Source organism: Ctenocephalides felis, unplaced genomic scaffold, assembly GCF_003426905.1.
Source record: "Ctenocephalides felis isolate EL2017-DRISC unplaced genomic scaffold, ASM342690v1 CF-g0.4_SCAFFOLD_00845, whole genome shotgun sequence".
Lineage (NCBI taxonomy): Eukaryota > Metazoa > Arthropoda > Insecta > Siphonaptera > Pulicidae > Ctenocephalides > Ctenocephalides felis.
Genome location: NW_020536999.1, coordinates 28,902,836 through 28,922,008, shown reverse-complemented (window position 1 = coordinate 28,922,008; position 19,173 = coordinate 28,902,836). Strand labels below are relative to the sequence as shown.

Below are 19,173 nucleotides of genomic sequence, written 5' to 3'. Positions count from 1 at the left end.
GAGTGTTTTTAGCACATAACAGATGGTGCTAGTGTTCTTCAAATTTAGCGTTTGTTTTAAAACACAGTCTTTGTTTTTATTTATACTTGTTTATCTTTGTGTTTGTGCAATTAAATATGTATTCAGTGTTAAGTGCTTTGTATGGTGTAAATCAGCATTAAAGTATTTTAGTGTATAGTGTAAAACTTTGTGATTTAGTGAACTTGTTTTATTTTGAATGCAGTGTCATTCCGCTTCAGGTAAAGATTTATAGATTTTCTCCTATTTAATAAGTTAGTATTGCAGTATATTAATTTAATTTTGTGACAAATTTTGAATTTATATAAGCTAATAATGTTAAAAGTTTTCAAGCATTTATCCACACATTTGGTGATTCGATTTGCATTATAAAAACGAGTTATTACTAAATTAATAATAATGCATTGCGAGTTATTAATAAATCAATAATATTGCAATGTGAGGTTTATAAACCATTTCCATTTTAATAATAAATTAAAATGGCAAAAGACATATCTGATGCACAGTGAACAAAATTTAATTACATTTAAAATTAATTTAATTATATTATTTCGGAAATATCGTGTTGAATGAGAATGGTTTATGAACTCTGTAAAATAAAGTTAATGGCAAAAATAATAATTCGTACCAATTGAAACAGCTGGAGAATACTTTATATTTTAACTATTCTAAAAAGCATATATCTAGTGGAAGTATTGTTAAAATCGCAGACTTTTTTAAAACACAAGTTGTAAATATGTAAAAATATCCAGGAAAAACTTTTCTACAACATTATATAAAATACGCATATTCTGTGATAGGGATTAAAATATGTCTATAAACATGTTTTCTGTCAAACAATGGATGTATTCTTTCTAAAAGTTTCTCACAACAAATCATATGCGAATCGCACACCTTCAATATTTCAGACCAGGAGCGCATCACAAACTAAAAATACACTTTAAGCAATAGAATTTTTTAACTAAAATAATTTTATTTGATGCTAGTACATAAAAACACATATTTTGTTTAAATATATAAAAATTGATTACATATCATAGTATATCTACATTTTTCGAACAGAAAATTACTAATTGCGTTAAGTGTTTTTTATATATAGGCATATTGATATGTACCTAAATTAACCCCAACGTGACGGCACAGATTTCAAAATAATATACTGTACCGGCTGTAAACTTGATTTCATTGTGTATGCTATGCAATTCGTTTGATAAGAATTTGTGGTCATTGAACGATGTAGATGAAAATTTTTGAGATTTTCGAAAATCACATCTATTTTCAAAAAAGACTATACAGCAAAGAAAAAGGCTAAAAATACTTCTAAAATATCTAATAATTATTTTGAAAATACAACACTGTTTATCACTGCTATATGTAATCTATTCAACGTTTCGATGCAATTGATGAGTCATTGTTTATAAAATAACTTGTGCCTCTCAGGTAGCCTAACACAGTAGACAGCCGTCCCCAAAGAGTTAAATTTCCAAGTTTTCTATTAAAATTCTTGCATCCAATTCTGGTGCATTTAACCACTACTTATACATTACTATTTTTGATTTGCCTAAAAACAAGCGCCCACCTTCCCAAAAATTTTATCAATTAATTCCTTAAATACAAGTAAAATATTTTCTGAATAATTCAAATAGGACGCTCCGTTCTCTAAAAACCTGCTGCTTCTTGCACTTTTTGCTCTGTATCTTCAAAACAGCTGGAACTGCAATTGCAAAAAACTAATCAGCACATATCTCAAAAACAGTTGATGTGTGCCTCTTAATTGTGGACATACAAACATAATACAACCGCATACATTCAAACACATACATACACAACAAACACGTACGTCTATTTTTTTAAGGTATGCCGAAATATTCAAACAGATTTGAAGTGTAAAGATATTCAAAAGTTTACATTTTCGAATTTTTGCAATTACTATAAGTAAACTCACGATCTGAGAACTTAATTATTTGCAATATTTTTTAACAAATTTGCATTGTTGCAAATAATTCGATCGTTTTTGAACAAAATCAGAGGTCTAACGGTTCTTTAATCTGCGGTAATATTTGTGCTAGGCTATGTAAATATTTAGAATTTCTTGTATTACATTGGCTATTGATTAATTATATATATAAAGCAGCCATATTGGATCAACTCTTTTGCTTTGAGTATCTTTCACCAAACCCATTTCATCCTAAATTGTAGTTGGTACAGCAGACATAATTATTTTCATCTTTTTTCCAGAACATTTTTACTTTTTTTGAATTTTTCTTAATTGTTGGTATTGTCCACATAAATAAGAAAAGTCACAACAATCTGTTTATACTCAAAATAACTATTAGTGGGGTGTATGGCATCGTGCCTTAAGGCAAATTGCTGCAACTTTCTGCACCGTAACATTGTCGAATATTTATGAGAATGATATAAGCTGAATTGCAAAGATGAAATTATTTGTTTAAAGTATATTAGAACTATAGTCAGAATAGTCAGAATTAAAAATAAAATTTGAATTATTTTCGATATACAAAAAATTTTTTTTTTTTGAAAAAAAAAGTTGAGACAATTTTTTTTCCAAAATCAATTATTTTGTTAAGACAAGCAGAAAGTTTTTTGAATCATTTAAATCGGACGCCTAGTTCTCTCAAAAACTGCCATTTTTTACACATTTAGACTCGTATATTCAAAATGGCTGGGCCTGTCTTTGCCAAAAACTAATAAACACTTCTTTCAATAATTACTAATTGAATGTTTTTTAGATCATTCAAATCGGATGCTCCGTTCTCTCAAAAACTCAATTTCTATTTTTGCATTCTTTGCTCTTTATCTCCGTAACTGCTAGACCTGCCTTTGCCAAAAACTAATCAGCTCATCTCCATATCAATAGGAATCGAATGTTTTTTAAATTATTCTTCAAATCGGTTGATCCGTGCGCCCGAAAACGTGACTGGAAATTTGTATCCATACATACATACACACACATCCATTTTGTGCAATCAGGGCGTTTGTTGTGCGATCTGGATTTTTTTCGTTTTCTAGGTAGGGTTTTAGCAACTACATAGCATTTGGACAGCTTTTAGTACTAAATTATATGAAAAACGCAGCGCAACATAGCCTTGCCAATACATTGGCCTATCTTTCGTCTTTCTAATAGTGATGACACTGAATAAATTATAACATTATAACAATATAAATATTAAAATAGGTTACGTTAGTAAATTTTTCATTCCAATTTCGGTTCTGTCTAATTCTGGCATCATCCAACTTTATGGAGTGCTAATATGAATGGAAACTTTTACCCTGCAACTGCGTTTTTATCCCGCGATCTCTTCTCCTGTGTCTCAATTGCATCGTGCGTGTTCACGAACTGTGACAGTTCTTGTTCGCGATGATTTATTCAACACTAAAAGTTCGGAGCATTCGTCGTCCAAAGCATTTTATATGTGTGTATATATAAATAAAACTTGCACTCTGCATTTTCTCTTTATTACAAAATGTTTTGCGCAAAATCATAGACATATCGCGCCTTTTATGTTTGCGAGGGAAGCTTTTATAATAAAATTTAAGGATGATAAATTTTATTGGCGGGTTTGATGGATGGATCTGGACGGAAATAATATATTTTACATCTGTATGTTTGTGTGTAAGAATATATTATCCAGTAGAATTTTAAAATATAAAAACAAAATTATGCTGAAATAACACTTGTGTTATTTTAAATTAGCTGCAAAAATGCATATGCATAATTTTACAATGCAACTTCACATACGTCTTCATTTTATAATTTTTTACCAATATAATGATGACTTAAATAAAATTTTAGTGCTAGTAATAACAATTAAAATCAATAATAATAATTAAATAATTCAACACCAAATTTAAAATTTATTCATTTATTCATTGCAATCTCCAGTTATTTCAAATACAAAGATTATCATGTGTTGATTAAATAACGATTATTAATTTAAAGTAAAAAATTATTGATAATAAAAGTTAAAAAAATATAAACATACATAAACTATTTATTCGTGCAGCTTGTAAAACTAGGTGTAAGTAGCACTTTGCTAATGAAAGCAAATAGCATTAATTTTCCTTCACCAACATTATATAATGCCTTATATAATTTATTTATTTATTTTTATTTATTTATTCATAAGCAAGCCGTAATCAATAATAATAGATATTAGTGACCGATGTCTTTCGAATAGTTTTTGAATTTTCAAAATCAACTAAGGTTGTCGCCAAAAACTCTTGAGCGTAAGTCCTGATCAAGTTTTATTATTTGCATCTTAAGATTTTGAATTCAAAACAGACGTTTTTTGAGAAAATACAATTAAAAGGTCTAATTTTGTGTCACATACATACACAAGTGCACATATTTTTTTCAATTTTGGTGCCAGAGATCTAAATAACTTGAAGCGCCATGAAAATATTAACTTAGCAAATAGGATCTTCTTGCAAAATCATAAAGTTTTTTTTTGGGAAGTTAGAAAAGTACTGCATGCCCTAAGTCTAATAAAGTTTATGTCCAAATTGTACGTTTGTAATATCAATTTATGATCATTTTTGATATACACTAATGGTATAATAATTTATGAAATAATATGGGAAAATAATGAAGGGAAGAAACGAAAATTGAAAATTTTTGTATCATAGAGTTTGTCTTTAAAAGAAAATCACACATTATTTAGCAATTTGAAATATACTACATTTCTATAAGCTAACCTGAACGCTATGTATTGTCATCAAGATAATATTCACTGAAATAATCTTCTTTTTGGGTTACACGTTGGTCCATCCAGAGGCCAGCTAGTTTGTTCCTGAACACAAATTTTTAATACATCAGCACACTTCTGTATTTATATTTTCCTCTTTTCCTTCGCAATTTAAATCTGTAAAAATGAACATATTCCGGCGGTGTTTAGACGAAAATTTATGTCGTGTCCCATTGCAACGTATATCCTTTATCTGAAACCAAATGCAAGCTCGGGAACCGGAAGAAATATATTTATCGCGAGAAAATATATAGCCGATAAAATATCGTGGATATTTGCAAACGCTTTTATTCTAGTACAATCATGATGTAGAAGCATATTGTAGATGCTTTAGAAAGAATCGAAAATCCTAATATTAAATTTAGAAAAATAAAACAGCAGAAATTTTTAAATAAAATATGATTTAAATATATAATCAATTAACACGTTCTCGGACAGTAAAAGTTTCAGCAAGGTACAAAAAATGTCAGTCATTTTATATTTCAATTGGTTGTGATATCTGATATTTGATTAACTTCCTTTTATAAGGATAGTCAAATTATCATATCATAATTGTTACATGCGTTGAATGTTATAGCATCCACGTCAAGTATCACGCTTCTATTTTAGGCAGTGAGAGACTTTGGGAAAAGATAAGTTAATCCGTTAATCCGTTAAATATTTACAAAATCAGTTACCTAGACATGTATAACAATTACGAAAACCTAAGGTTATATCAAATTAAATTTAAAATAATTGACTTTATAATTTGAATGCTTATTTAGTATTTGTCATTCTTTATCACAATGAAAATGAATGCTATAGCATTCACGTCGCAAACCTATTAAAAAAACGTTAAGAAACTGTTACACAATTCAGGAAATGAGTACATTAAGTTCAGTCTGATTGATAAACTATCAAATTTTGTAAAAAAATTGTTCACTTATATATGCTTGATTTAAATTAAAAAAAAAACTCATATTATTTCTGTCTAATAAAATATAATTCTAATATTAAAACATACAATGTTTTTTTAAAATATTTTTATATACATAAAATAAACTGTATAAAGACATCATTAGTTCATTTTTGTGTATTTAATATTCATAGTTCTGGTTGATGATGATGTAATTTTCTGCTCGACATTTTTGAATAAACAATAAAATTTAATGACTTGATATATTTATTAATGAGACATTTTTTCTCACATAACCGCGATATATTTACATAAATATGTCTTTATTTTTATTAGATAGAAATCAGATCAAGTGATATAAGTTGTGGATTAAAATTTATGGAATCCTATCATTACTAAACAGGTTACGGAATGTGAATTAATTATAAAGTTCTATATTAATTTTATTTTGTATGTTGAAAAAATAATTAAAGTCGATAGATTATTTTGTTAATAATTAGCGCGTATATAAATTTATTCTAATATTTATTATAAAACCCAGAAACGTGCTCGAATATGTTTGTATCTACAAAGATTTAACAAATATAAATCAGATTTTTTAAAAATATTTAATGAATATCTTTACAGTAAATTGGTCAATTGGTGTATATTCAGTTTAATATATTTAAATTACTTACATAATACTAATAATTTAATACATATAATTTGATAATACATAATTCATATATAATTATTACATAATTTACATAAATAAACTAAACTTTTTTGAAAAAAAAAACAAATAACAAAATATAAACAAACTGTGAAATAATTTTCTTAAGAAATTATAAAAATTTAGATATTATTTTGGAATAATTGAATCAAAGTGGTATTAACATTTCTAAAAATAATAGAATAAACTTCTATATAGAATTTTGAATTATTTATAGTTTTTTAATAACTTGTAAATATTTTATCAATTTTAATTATGAATCAAAAATCTGTAATAATTAATTTTTTAATTGAATAAAACTATTAAATTGAAAAATAAAGGTAAACGCTATATATATTTACAATGATTTACTTGTAAGTTCAATTTTGATAAAATGAAATATTTAATTACTAATAATTATTTATGAGACATAAGTAGGTATAATAAAGGCATTAGTGGAAATTTGTTAATATGGTATAGTTTACCAATTTTTATATAAATTAAAATTGAATTAATCAAAAACTAAGTCCAAATTGTATTTGAATTTCTTTTAAACTTAATTACAATTTCATCATTTTAAAATCGAATTATTTCAAAACATTGATTGCAGTGCAAGTAAATACCAATATGTACTATTCAATGAATACATTGAATTAAATTATTTTGATAAAGTCTTGTAATTCCTTGGAAGTTGGTTCGTGGCAAGATCGATTATTAATTAGTTGTTGCCAATACAGGCAACATGTAAGGGTCGTATTCTACTTACCGACAAAGTTTACGGGGATGCTGCCTCGTTTAATTTCGATTTAAATGCATAATACTCTTGTATATATATATATATATATATATTTGCTACTTTGACACAAATCTGCTTCTAGTCGATAAAACGGAGTTTTTGTAAAATTTAATTTAATTTTGGATGAATAGGATTTAGGAAAAGAAATTACTTAAAAAGAATTTTGAAATATAGGATTTTTGAAAATTTTCAATTAACTACACAAGTTATCTCATTAGATCCAAAAAATTCACTTCAACAACTTTTTCACTTTATCAATACTTTTCTTTAAATATTTCAAAATAATATTGCTATTTCAGATTTCCACGTAATTGTAAAAACTAAGAAAAGTGGCTATTTATTTTGGGTAACTTGAATTTTGAATCAAATTTAGACAACAATATTTATAAAACATACTCTCTAAAAAGTAATTGTAAAAATATCAAATAACTCATAGTTTATCTAACTAGTTCCAGAAAAGTTCATAAGAAATTTTCTTTGAAATATATTTAAAATTTCGAAAAACGTTGAATTAAAAGATTCATTTTATTAACTTCCCGTAGGGCAAGTTATAGTAATCGCAAAAAAATCGAAAATGAAAATTTTTATATATCTTTACGTTTCAGAGGTTTCTGTGCGTGCTGATTAGTTTTTGGCGAAGGCAGGTCCAGCCGTTCCAAAGATACGGGGCAAAAAGTGCCGAAAACGGTAACTCAGTTTTTAAGAGAACGGAGCTTTCGGTTTTAATAATTCAAAAAACATTTTACTTGTATTGACAAGATGAAAAATTGATCAAATTTTCATGAAGGCAGGTTTAGCGGTTTCGGAGATCTAATGATAAAAGTAAAAAAAAAATGCCATTTGGCGGTCAAAAATGATCATTAGACATATGCACATCAAATTATCAGATATTTTATAAAGATTTTAACAATAAGTATAATTTTTTTTACATTTTTATGGGTTCCGTACCAATGCTTATCCGTTAGACGGCGGCGCGGCAGTTGCGCGCTTTGACATTTTGTCTCTACGCAGATAAAGCAGTACGATTGCTTTGAAAAACAGTTCAGAATTTCCAAAGTATGTCAAAATGAAAAAAACATTTTTTTTTTCAAAAAAATTTTGTTTTCAAAAAAAAAATTTTTTTTCAAAAAAAGTAATTTTTTGTCAAATTTATAGTTTCTCTCTAATTTTTTCGAAGTAAAATTTTTTCAAAAATGTTAATCGTTTTTAAAAAAATAATTTTTGGTACGGGAAGTTCCAGCAATTTGCCTTAAGGCACGATGCCTTAATTGCCTTAAGACAGAACTCCACTTACAGCTAGTTATTATTATTTTCTTGTTTGTTTGTTTAAAAACTAGATATTTTTATTGTGCCTGTTGTCTTGTTAACTTTTCGTAGGATATGTTATAGTAATGAGCCAAAAATCGAAAATGAAACTTTTTGCATATCTTCACGTTTCACAGGTTTCTGAACATTTTGGCATATATCAGTAAAGATGGATATGTGTGTGTTTTGTGTGTCTGTAATTTTTCGTTCTCTTTTTCGGGATCACGGAAAAACCGATTTGAATAGTTCAAGAAACATTCGATGCCTATTGATAGCGAGCTGTGCTGATTAGTTTTTGGCAAAGGCAGGTTCAGTCCTTTTGGAGATACAAAGCAAAAAGTGCAGAAAATAGAAATCGAGTTTTTGAGAGAACGGAGTATCCGATTTAAATGATCCGAAAAACATTTAATTTGAAATGATCGGGAGAAGTGCTGATTAGTTTTTCGCAAAGGCAGATCCAGCCGTTTTGGAGATACAGAGTTAAATGTACATAAAATAGCAGGTTTTGGGAGAACTACGCATTCGATTTGAATGATTCAAAAAGCTTTCTGCTTGTTTTGACAACATAATTGCTTATATACTTTAAATTAATGATTCTTATAAATATTAGACAATGTAACAGCATTTATAATAATCTATTTGAAAATCTTTAATATTTCACGAACATTTTGTTACGCTGCGGGAAGTTCCTGCAATTTGCCTTAAGGCACAATGCCATACACCACTAGTTAAAATATTAAATGATGGATATAATATGATTCAAGTCTGTTTGATGCAAATTTTTGACGTTTTCTTTTGTAGTCGCAAGTAAATATTTTTATTAAGCTTTTAATAAATAATTGTAAAACAAATATATTAATATTGGATCACTTATTGATTTGAAAAAATATTTTGTATCACCTTTGATATATAAATGTAGCAGAAAATTCACGTAGTTTATATATGTAATTTAAAATTCTATTTCCAAAACGAGATTCCTTAATTTTATATAAACCAGCGTCTTATATCTCCGATGAAGCAATTTATAAGAAAATAAAATCACAGTTGATTTAATAATGGAATTAATTTGAAACTTGGCCAAGAGCTGTAACGAAAGGGCGCGATGGATGTGATTAATCGAAGGTTTATGTCAAAAGTTTGTTTCGGTAAAGGATTCGTACTTTGAAATTCTGATATTAAAAATATTTAAGAAATAACACTCTAAAGGATTCTGCAGGATATGAAAGAATCAATGATCGGTAATATCAGGTCACAAGGTACATTTAATTTTGTGCCACGTGTTGATCTTGATTGGCATAAATGGTGGAAATCAAAGAAGACGACCAATTCTATATAAAATGAGAATCAACATCAAAAAAATTAATAAAATGTAAAGTAATTGTAAAATAAATAATATAACTGCAAAGATCCAATATAAATTAAAATACAAAATCTAGTTAAACACTCGATTGAATTTTAGTAATACCTTAATAATTTTCTTGCAGTTTTTCTGTCGATCATTTCTTTTCTTCTTCGATTGATTATTGCTTTATTATTTTTTATAATTCATATTTAATATAAAACAGTTATGAAGCAAATAAAATAATTATTATAATTTATTTAAAATACAATATATGTTACCTTTATAGGGCAATCCCATCTTCATCGATCAATTCCTTTATTAATCTCTAAACTCTCCTGAGAATCTTAAGTGATTGGTTTGTAGTTACTGTCTAATTTCAGTTGGCATTTACTAATGTTACATTGATTGTTTGCAACAATGTTGCCCTTAGAAATTTCCTATTAGGATGTGTGATTATGTCGAAGATTATATGTAATTATTTAGACAGGAGTAGAGGAAATTATTGATCTGATTGCAACATGTGATTGGATCCTCTTATATTATTGATGAGGTAAATCCATTTGCCAATTGCTTAATTAATAATTACATAAGCCAACAAGCTGGGATCAGTAGTAGGTAGTAAACAGCAAAATATCGTTTAATTATTATTCGTATTTTTGCAAATTTATATTTAGTTGTATTTGTTTTCATATTTCAAACTATTTTGAATCGCTTGACATCAAAATTGAAAAAAAATTTAAGCCTGTATATGTTAGTGTGAGCCAAATTTGTCAACGGCTGAACTGATTTCAAAAATTCAAATGCTATTCGATATAATTTTATAAGGGCTCGAGTGATTAACCCGATTAGCCAATATTAAAAACATTTTAGCAGATTTTGCTGAACAAATTTTTAATTTGTTGTTGGTAGTCTTATAAATGTATCCGTGCATAATTTACTCTCAAGAACTATGAGACAATTCATTTACAGAAATATATTGAATTAATTCATATTTTTTCTTTTGCATACATATTTGTATTTCATTTTTTATCAAATCAACCGCCTTGTAATGTTTTTTCCGCAAGGGACCTTCCGTGCGGGTTGTGCACGCCACTTTTTTTAATTTAATTATTTAATAAAATTTCATAAAAGTTCTTATCAAACTAAGTGAGTTTAATCTCGTTCCATCAGTTATATGAAGCGGCATAGCTTTCATGCAAATGAGAGACTTTTTACGGCTACTCCACGTCAAGGGTTCCGAAAAGACTAGGGTGTTTTCGAAAATACGATAGATTTATAAAGAATAGTATATTATTTACTAAATTTATTTATTTATTTATTCACTGGCAAGCCATGATCAACAACAATAAGTTATTTCAGGCACGAGTAAAAATATTTACTTAAAAATACTATTCGCTTGCTTATATTTTTAGAAATCATTACATTTTTTATTTAAATCATATACAAGCAAAACACAAGCATCAATAATATATATTATTTCAGGTACTTATTTTGAATACATGTTTTTAAATCTAAAATACTAGTAGTTAATTAATTTAAATATTTTCCTGAGCTTTTCCGGAATAATTTCCACAATATTTCCTAACTGTCGATAGAACAATTTGCACAATACTTGTCTAATACAATTTCCATTTTCTGTCGGTTTAATTGAACTGATTGTGGTTTGTGATTAATTAAAGGATAATTGATACAGACTTGTTACGTGCTCAAGGACTCCCATAATAGTTACATAGAGGTAACAAAATCAAAACCAAAACCGAGAGAAACTTCATATGAACTCATAATGAACTGAATTTAATTTTCGAGTACCAGTAATCATGTGAAGGCTTTAAGTTTAGATTAAGTTATATCCTGAAAGTTTCAGTAAAGGATTTCTTTTGAGTTTTGTAAAGTTGTTTGCTACATAATACATATTGATTAAATTTTGATCGCAATTTCGCATAAAATTAGACAGTGTATTTTTAAACTTCACATCAAATCATTTCATTCAATTTAATTAATAGTGATAAAATAAATTTCATCGCAGTAAACTTTGAACAAGAAACCATTATTTATCGATCAAGTAAGACTTAAGAATATTGCACCTTATACATTTATTAATAAACCAAAGACATGGTTTTCTGATAATTTTACAATGTCTTCAATAACTAATAAGGCTCGAAACTTTCTATATGCATTTGAATTAGTAAGTGCATAATTCATCTGAATATATATGACCCACTTTTAAACTTATATGTTAGTTTGAATATTGCTTAGTTTCAAACTTGATGAATTTAATCTTATACTAATTACTATACTAATTAGAACAAGATAATGATATACGAGTATAAAATAATAATCTGTAGTTTGTTGGATAGTTATTAACAAGTACTTTCTTGTTATCCAAAGCGGCTACAAAGGTAGTATTATGGTCTTCTAATGATTCTTATAACAAATATTTCCACGCTCTATAAATTCTTACCGCTTTGTAAAATTAAGTTTAGTCTTGAAATGAGAAATACAAGTATGTTCCAGAAATTATAGGAAAGATTTAGCCTAGTTGCTTCACAAAAGAAATCAACTATAACTGTACCAAACTCCATACACAGCTTATAATATATTAAAAAGATTTGCCTAATTCTCTGATATATCACGAAGAAACAAAAGCTGGCAATATACACGACAGAATTGAATGAATGAGGACGAAAACTTTTCTTGAAGTTAACTTCTATGAAATATTACTCGCTTATCCAACAAAAACTTGAGCGGAATATGTTTTTCGAAGTTGCCATTATGCAGAGAGAAAGTTGTTGGTCGAACAGTTTATTTTAATTTGTTCCCAACTTCTTAACCTTATAAATTTTAATTTCCAAAAATAAAATTGCCGCGAGAACACGTATATTGTAAGCTTAATGCTGAATTTATAATACAACATTGTAATTAGACTGCCTAAAAAGAAGGGCAAAAATAAAATTAATAGAAGGTGGAATTAAACAAACCTATTAATTATACCTATTAATATAAAATAAATATTGAAATATTCATTCTGACCCGTAATTCATTTGTACATTAATTTATTTTATAATTTACTAGAATTGGTGTCTTTTTAGTTATCATCATTAGCTTATTTCTAAATAATTTTTTATTATAATGAATTCTTTCATAAAACTATTTTTTTTATATTCTGATACTATAATGATTGTACTTCTATTTAACAACTCGGGTTTTTATGATCTGCTACGGTTTTCGATTTTACCTTTTATATGAAAACAGAAAAGAAATCCCACGAAATAGAAAGCAAAACATATCATTTTATCAATAAAACGAAATATTCGCAAATTTTTCACAGACTCGAATAGCAAAGCACACAGTTTGTAGTAAAAGCCATTCAATATTTTGAACCAACTGATTCATCTGCGACTTTCAATAAATTCAATGTTACCATTACTTGGTAGCACACGGGAAAAGCTGAAATGAAATATTTCTTGGAATCAGAATGTATATTTCTACAAAATATAATATAACATGTTTCCAAATCTGTGGTTACGCAAAGCTGTTTTTGTTGTAAAACATAACCCGTAATTCAGTGTTTGGTAGAATAGTCATACTAAATGAATCAAATTTATATTAAAAGTAAAAATATTGTATTTGCAATATATTTTTACTCAAATGCTCATTTGCCTGTTCCAATAGCTTTTTCTTATGCTAAATATTTAACTAGAAAAATGATGTTTGAGATAATACATAATAAGAATGTGAAACACTTAAATAAATGCAAATAATAACTCATCAAAATAATACGTAATACCTATAATAGTAAGATTTTGTAACAAATGTATTTTGAATTTAGCTTTCATTGGGAATTTTTTTTCCCCTCATTGTGAAGTATCTTTGTGATCATTGATTTTTGTTTTTTTTAGTATTAAATTTCATATCAAATATTATATCGCACGTCATTTATTATAAGTTATCTTTAATGATTATATCCTTGAAGTAGTATTTTTATAAAAACAATGAGAAACCTTTCGTATATTTTAAAGCACCTCTGGGCGAGACAAGCAAACAATAAATATCGATACACATAAGCGACACATGAACGCGACTTCAAAAATATAAAGTCGGTCATTGAAAATCGAATGGCAATGTGTTCTTTTATTTTGCACGTTAAATTAGAAAAAATGTCGCATTTATCCAATGAGAAAACTTGATTTGTCCAAGTAAATATGTTTTATTCAAGAACATAGAATAATGTGAACATTTTTTGGCCATTCCTTAATTTAAAGTTTTTGTAAATATTTTCTAAAATATTTATTAAAAGCGTACATATGTAAACACAATATTTTTTTAATTCGTTTATTTACTACAATTAGTATTGCAATTTCTACAAGATCGCTCCACCGCATCGTAGTAAATCAAAGCTACGGTAACCTGCAACTTAACTGTTTTCAAATTAATGCTTTAATTACCACCTTGCATTAGAGTAATTGTCAGACTACATATGAAATGAGGGTACCTTAGTCATTCCTAAATCAACCTAATGGCACACATTTGATGAATAATATACCTTTATATGATTCCATATTATAGTTCATGACCTTACGATTTAGGAGTTAATAATTGACATGCTGTATTTACAATATTTCAATAATTGTACAAAATTATTAATCGGATTTAATTTACTACATTAATGTATATACAATAAGAGGAATATATTTTAAATTTAAATATAAGTAAGTAAGCTTTCTTTGTAAAATTACTAGAGCCTATTATCAAGTTACTAGGTCAAAGACGACGTAATCTCAATTTACTCAATTGCCTTATTTTGTTTGCGGATTTCTTCAACTTTTTGTAATAATAAAAAGATTGAAAAATAAGTTTTAACCAAAATTGTCCTAACAATTTATAATCAATAAACATCACTACTGTCACTATTGATATTCGATGAATACAAGTATTCGAGGAATATTGGACATTAATAAATGCTGATCGAGTGTATAAATAATATTAGCAGTTTTATTACATAGTTTGTCGATCTATTCCTACACCTAATTATATCAAGTACCATCCTATTTAATAAACTCCTTTAGAAGCTTACCTCTTTGTTCGGGTAGTTTGTTCATTACGAATGCCATAACAAGATTATTTGAAAACACTAGCGAATTATACAAAGAACACGTATACCCACTAAATTTAATACCTGCTAATGAGAAGTTCTCTAAGAAAAGCGTAGGATGCTTGATAAAACATTCGAATCACAATTGTAATCTGCGTATGAGTTCCTAGAAGTTTCTAATTCCTTGTGCAAAATTTTAATGAATCCACCTGAAAGGAGGATGGTTGGATTTACGGAAGTAACAAGATGTTTTATGATAAAGTATAGTAGTAATATCAACGTATTTAAAATAAAGAATTTGCTATAAAAATACTAATAAAATTATGTATAAATCGATAAGTATTTAAATAAATTTTAAATTATATTTTGGAAATAAATAATAATCCGTCGAACATTCACCACTTTTCTCTCCATAGCATTTCGAAAACTTTGTCAATATTAATATTCAATTAAAGAGATTATTTCAGAGCTCGTCTTCAATTATAATTTATCACTTAGATCAATGGGCCTTCTCTCGGATGTAACTTTACTTTACATTGCCATATGTGTGCGCTCGAATGATTTTATCTGTTAACCAATTAATTTGCCAAATTGGCGGATTATGCGAATAAATCTCGGAGAGGATCAAGATATCAAACGGGCGCGTTATTTGTGCAAGAGAAAGTGAAACGCGTAATATTAAATGAATAAGCCGCACGATTAATTAGAATGAATTTCCAGTGTATGTGTTTAGGGTAGATGTGATATTTTTTAGTAGATTGATGGGCTGGAATGTAGAATAATTGGTGGTTTTATATTTTTTGATTTATGTGACACTGGACATACACGCCCTATAACTCTACATATATTATTTATATATTATACTACAATGCTCACTTATTTTTTCCACTTCTAAGTAACTAACACTAAATTATGTTTGTGTATATTATTAACACTAGAATCAATAATGATGAGAAAATGTAATTTACACAAATAGTAATCGTTTGTTTTATTGATGATATTGCAAATATCATTGATTTTATTTAGTTACAGATAAAAAGGTTCTATAGGCAAATTTAAAAAAAACAACTAGACAAGGTTGAGTTTTTTTATATATATATAGTTCACGATATGACAAGATATTGATAAGTGTTATACAATTATAATCAGATATATTTGTTTTTGATGACTTTTATTGAAAAAATAAAAAAAACTGTAACAAAAACCATATATAAAAATAAATAAATCTAAAAATGTTCTATTTTTATTTTAATAATAGTATTATTAATCATTTAATAATTAAGCATATATAATTGTTTCGCTATTTATGTATATCTTAAAAACCAATATTTTGTTTGAGAAATATTAGAAAATTTGAAATACAGGATATTTGAAATATAGAAAGCTTAATATATTGTATTTTCAACACAATACAAAAAACTGGAATATATTCGAGAATCTTCTTTAATTTCTATAGTATTCTATATTGAAGTATATAAATTTTTATTTTCTTTCAGGCAAGTGAATTTAGATGGACGTTTTCGTGTCTGGAGTCTGCTTTCCTAAAGGTAGATTTTTTAACTGGCTATATATATATATATATATATATATATATATATATATGTGTATAGATATTTTCAAAAGTCGTTGCAATTAATTTTAGTATAAGCTATTTTACATATTACTATCTATTATCGTTTATCATATTTTTTTACTAGAAATACAGCTAAAATACGAAACCTAAATAAATCTAGTTTTGCAACAGCATAAATTGTACACTGAGTATAAAATACATTTTAGCTTTTTATTTCATATTTGTGTGATGCCTTGTTAGATATATAAAATAGTTACTTTTTAATCTATTAGGGTAGATAGACTTTGTACCTAAATAAAAATAATCATTTCGTATTGTAGATATTAACAAAGAGCGATAGAATTTGGTTCACTAGAAGTCTATTTTCCACTTCCATGATTGCTCATAAATATAAAAACATCATTTTGTTATATATTTGTTTGCAAAATTGTCAATTTTTGACGGAAATAACACTGAATAAATTCACTAATCGATTATTTCGATAATAAACTGGCCAAAAATCATGAATTCTTTATTGCACTACACCTATAGCAAACGTCCGGGCCGGATTCGCGCCGACGAAATCAATTTGCCGGCACAATGACTATGCGAATTGCTCTGCTACGGATGGCTACGAGATTGATTTCGAACGTTTCATTAAATATATATATATATATATATATATATATATAATACACAGATACTAATCCACATATGAACATTTAAATATCTATCCATACAGAGAACCATATCCATTTATACACTTAAAAACTCATTTGTCACAACTCACTCTTAAAAACTAGTTTGTCACAAAAATAATAAATAAAAAAAAATTTAATACATGTTGGTAATTTATAAATGCCTATAAGCTATCTTGATGTTTAGTTAGAAATAATATTTCAAATTCAATTGATTGATTATTTTTATACTATACTTATCTTAAACGAAATGCTTTACAAACGTGTAATGAATACAAATCTATAAATGCATCGCAACTTTTACTTACGAATTCTTTTAAAAATTACTTTACTCGTTAGTTTCGTATTTTCTGAGGCAGCATAAAATAGATAAGTTCAATATAATTACATGTATCAAAATAATTTTTACTTTGTAAATCATATATTATGTATGATCATATCAAATCGCCACAGACTGTTATCAATTTTTTTTTACAATATTTCTTCTGATTGAAAATTGGTTATTCAAGAACGATTTTATTTTTAATAAAGAATTATGAATAAAGTAAGACGTTAAATAATTGTACAGCAAGATATCTGAAAACTAAAACCACACGCACGATTATATTCACATATAATACCATTTTCATTCTCATTTTTAACCATTTTAATCAAATATAACGTGTAACAAAAATCATCTATAGTGCACGGAAATTTATAGGATTTTCTTTCAAATAATAATAATAATAATAGTTCATTTGTTAGTTTCATATTTTCTAATGTAACATAAAATAGATAAGTTCAATATATTTAAATTAAATATTTACATGTATCAAAATAATTTTCACTTTGAAAATCATATATTATGTATGATCATACAAAATCGCCACGAATTGTTATCAAAATCTGTTTCAAAATTTCTTAGGTTTTCATTTCTTACATTTTATTATTACTAAAGAATTATAAATGAAATAAATTGTTAAATATATGTACAACTATCTAGATGAAAAATAAAACCACTTATGTGAAAATCTTAGTCCACACGTACAATTATGTTTGATTTTTTTACATATAGTATTATCATTTCCATTTCTAACCATTTTAATATAACTTCTAATAAAAAGCATCTATAGTTTTTAACGTACTACATGAAATTTTCAATTATCGAGAAAATCAAGCAAAAAATCGTTAGTAACAAGAATAAAAACCATGAGCTGTGAAAATGACATCATGGAGAATTAATAATCGATTTTTCCAATTAGTGTCCTTTTATCTTCTTTTTATCACGTGGCTGTTTTTATAATATATACCATACATATATACAGAAGATTAAAATTCATGTTGATCGACTTAATATTATTTAATTTTGTGTACTGTTCTCGCAAAGCAACTAGTTCATTACAAAAGAGTAAGCTAATCAACAATGTTTAATTAAGCTCTTTAGAAAACTCAACAAAAACATGACGAACAAAAGCTTATTTGAAGTTCAAAAGCTGCCAAGTCATTGCACATAAATTCTTTAACAAAATGGACTTCATCAGACGAAATTTGCCAGACAATAATGAAATACACACACAGACACACACACACATATATATATTTATATATATATATATACATGTACTATTTTTTTTAACAAATCTCAAAATTTGTGATGATCCAAAAATATTATATTTTTCAAGTTTTCGTCTGCAATACATAGTTTTATTAATTTTTATAAGTGTGTGTGAATGTTTAAAAATATTTTTTTGAGAAATTCTCAATCTAGAATTTATTCAAGCATGTCAAATAAATCCTGTTGTTACAACCTATGTCGCAGAATTTCTTCAAACTTCTGAAATAGGCTGTAGACCATTTCTTGTACAAGTTAAGTCGAACTTTTTGCTTTCCATGACATTGTTTTACTTGAGTGCAGACTCTATTGTAGAAAATAAATCGCCGATGTACTACATCGTCTATCTTTGAGGTATAAAACGTCTAGGGGTCACAAAGTTGTAAAAAAACTAGCTATAAGTAGCATATTACCTCGAGGAAAGTTG

General features: G+C 27.0%; 1 pseudogene; it reads left to right on the top strand.

Moving 5' to 3' along the window:
- The first annotated feature begins 221 nt into the window (after nucleotides 1–221).
- The window catches only part of LOC113363307, a 177,831-nt pseudogene continuing 158,879 nt past the window's right edge, over nucleotides 222–19,173 (top strand).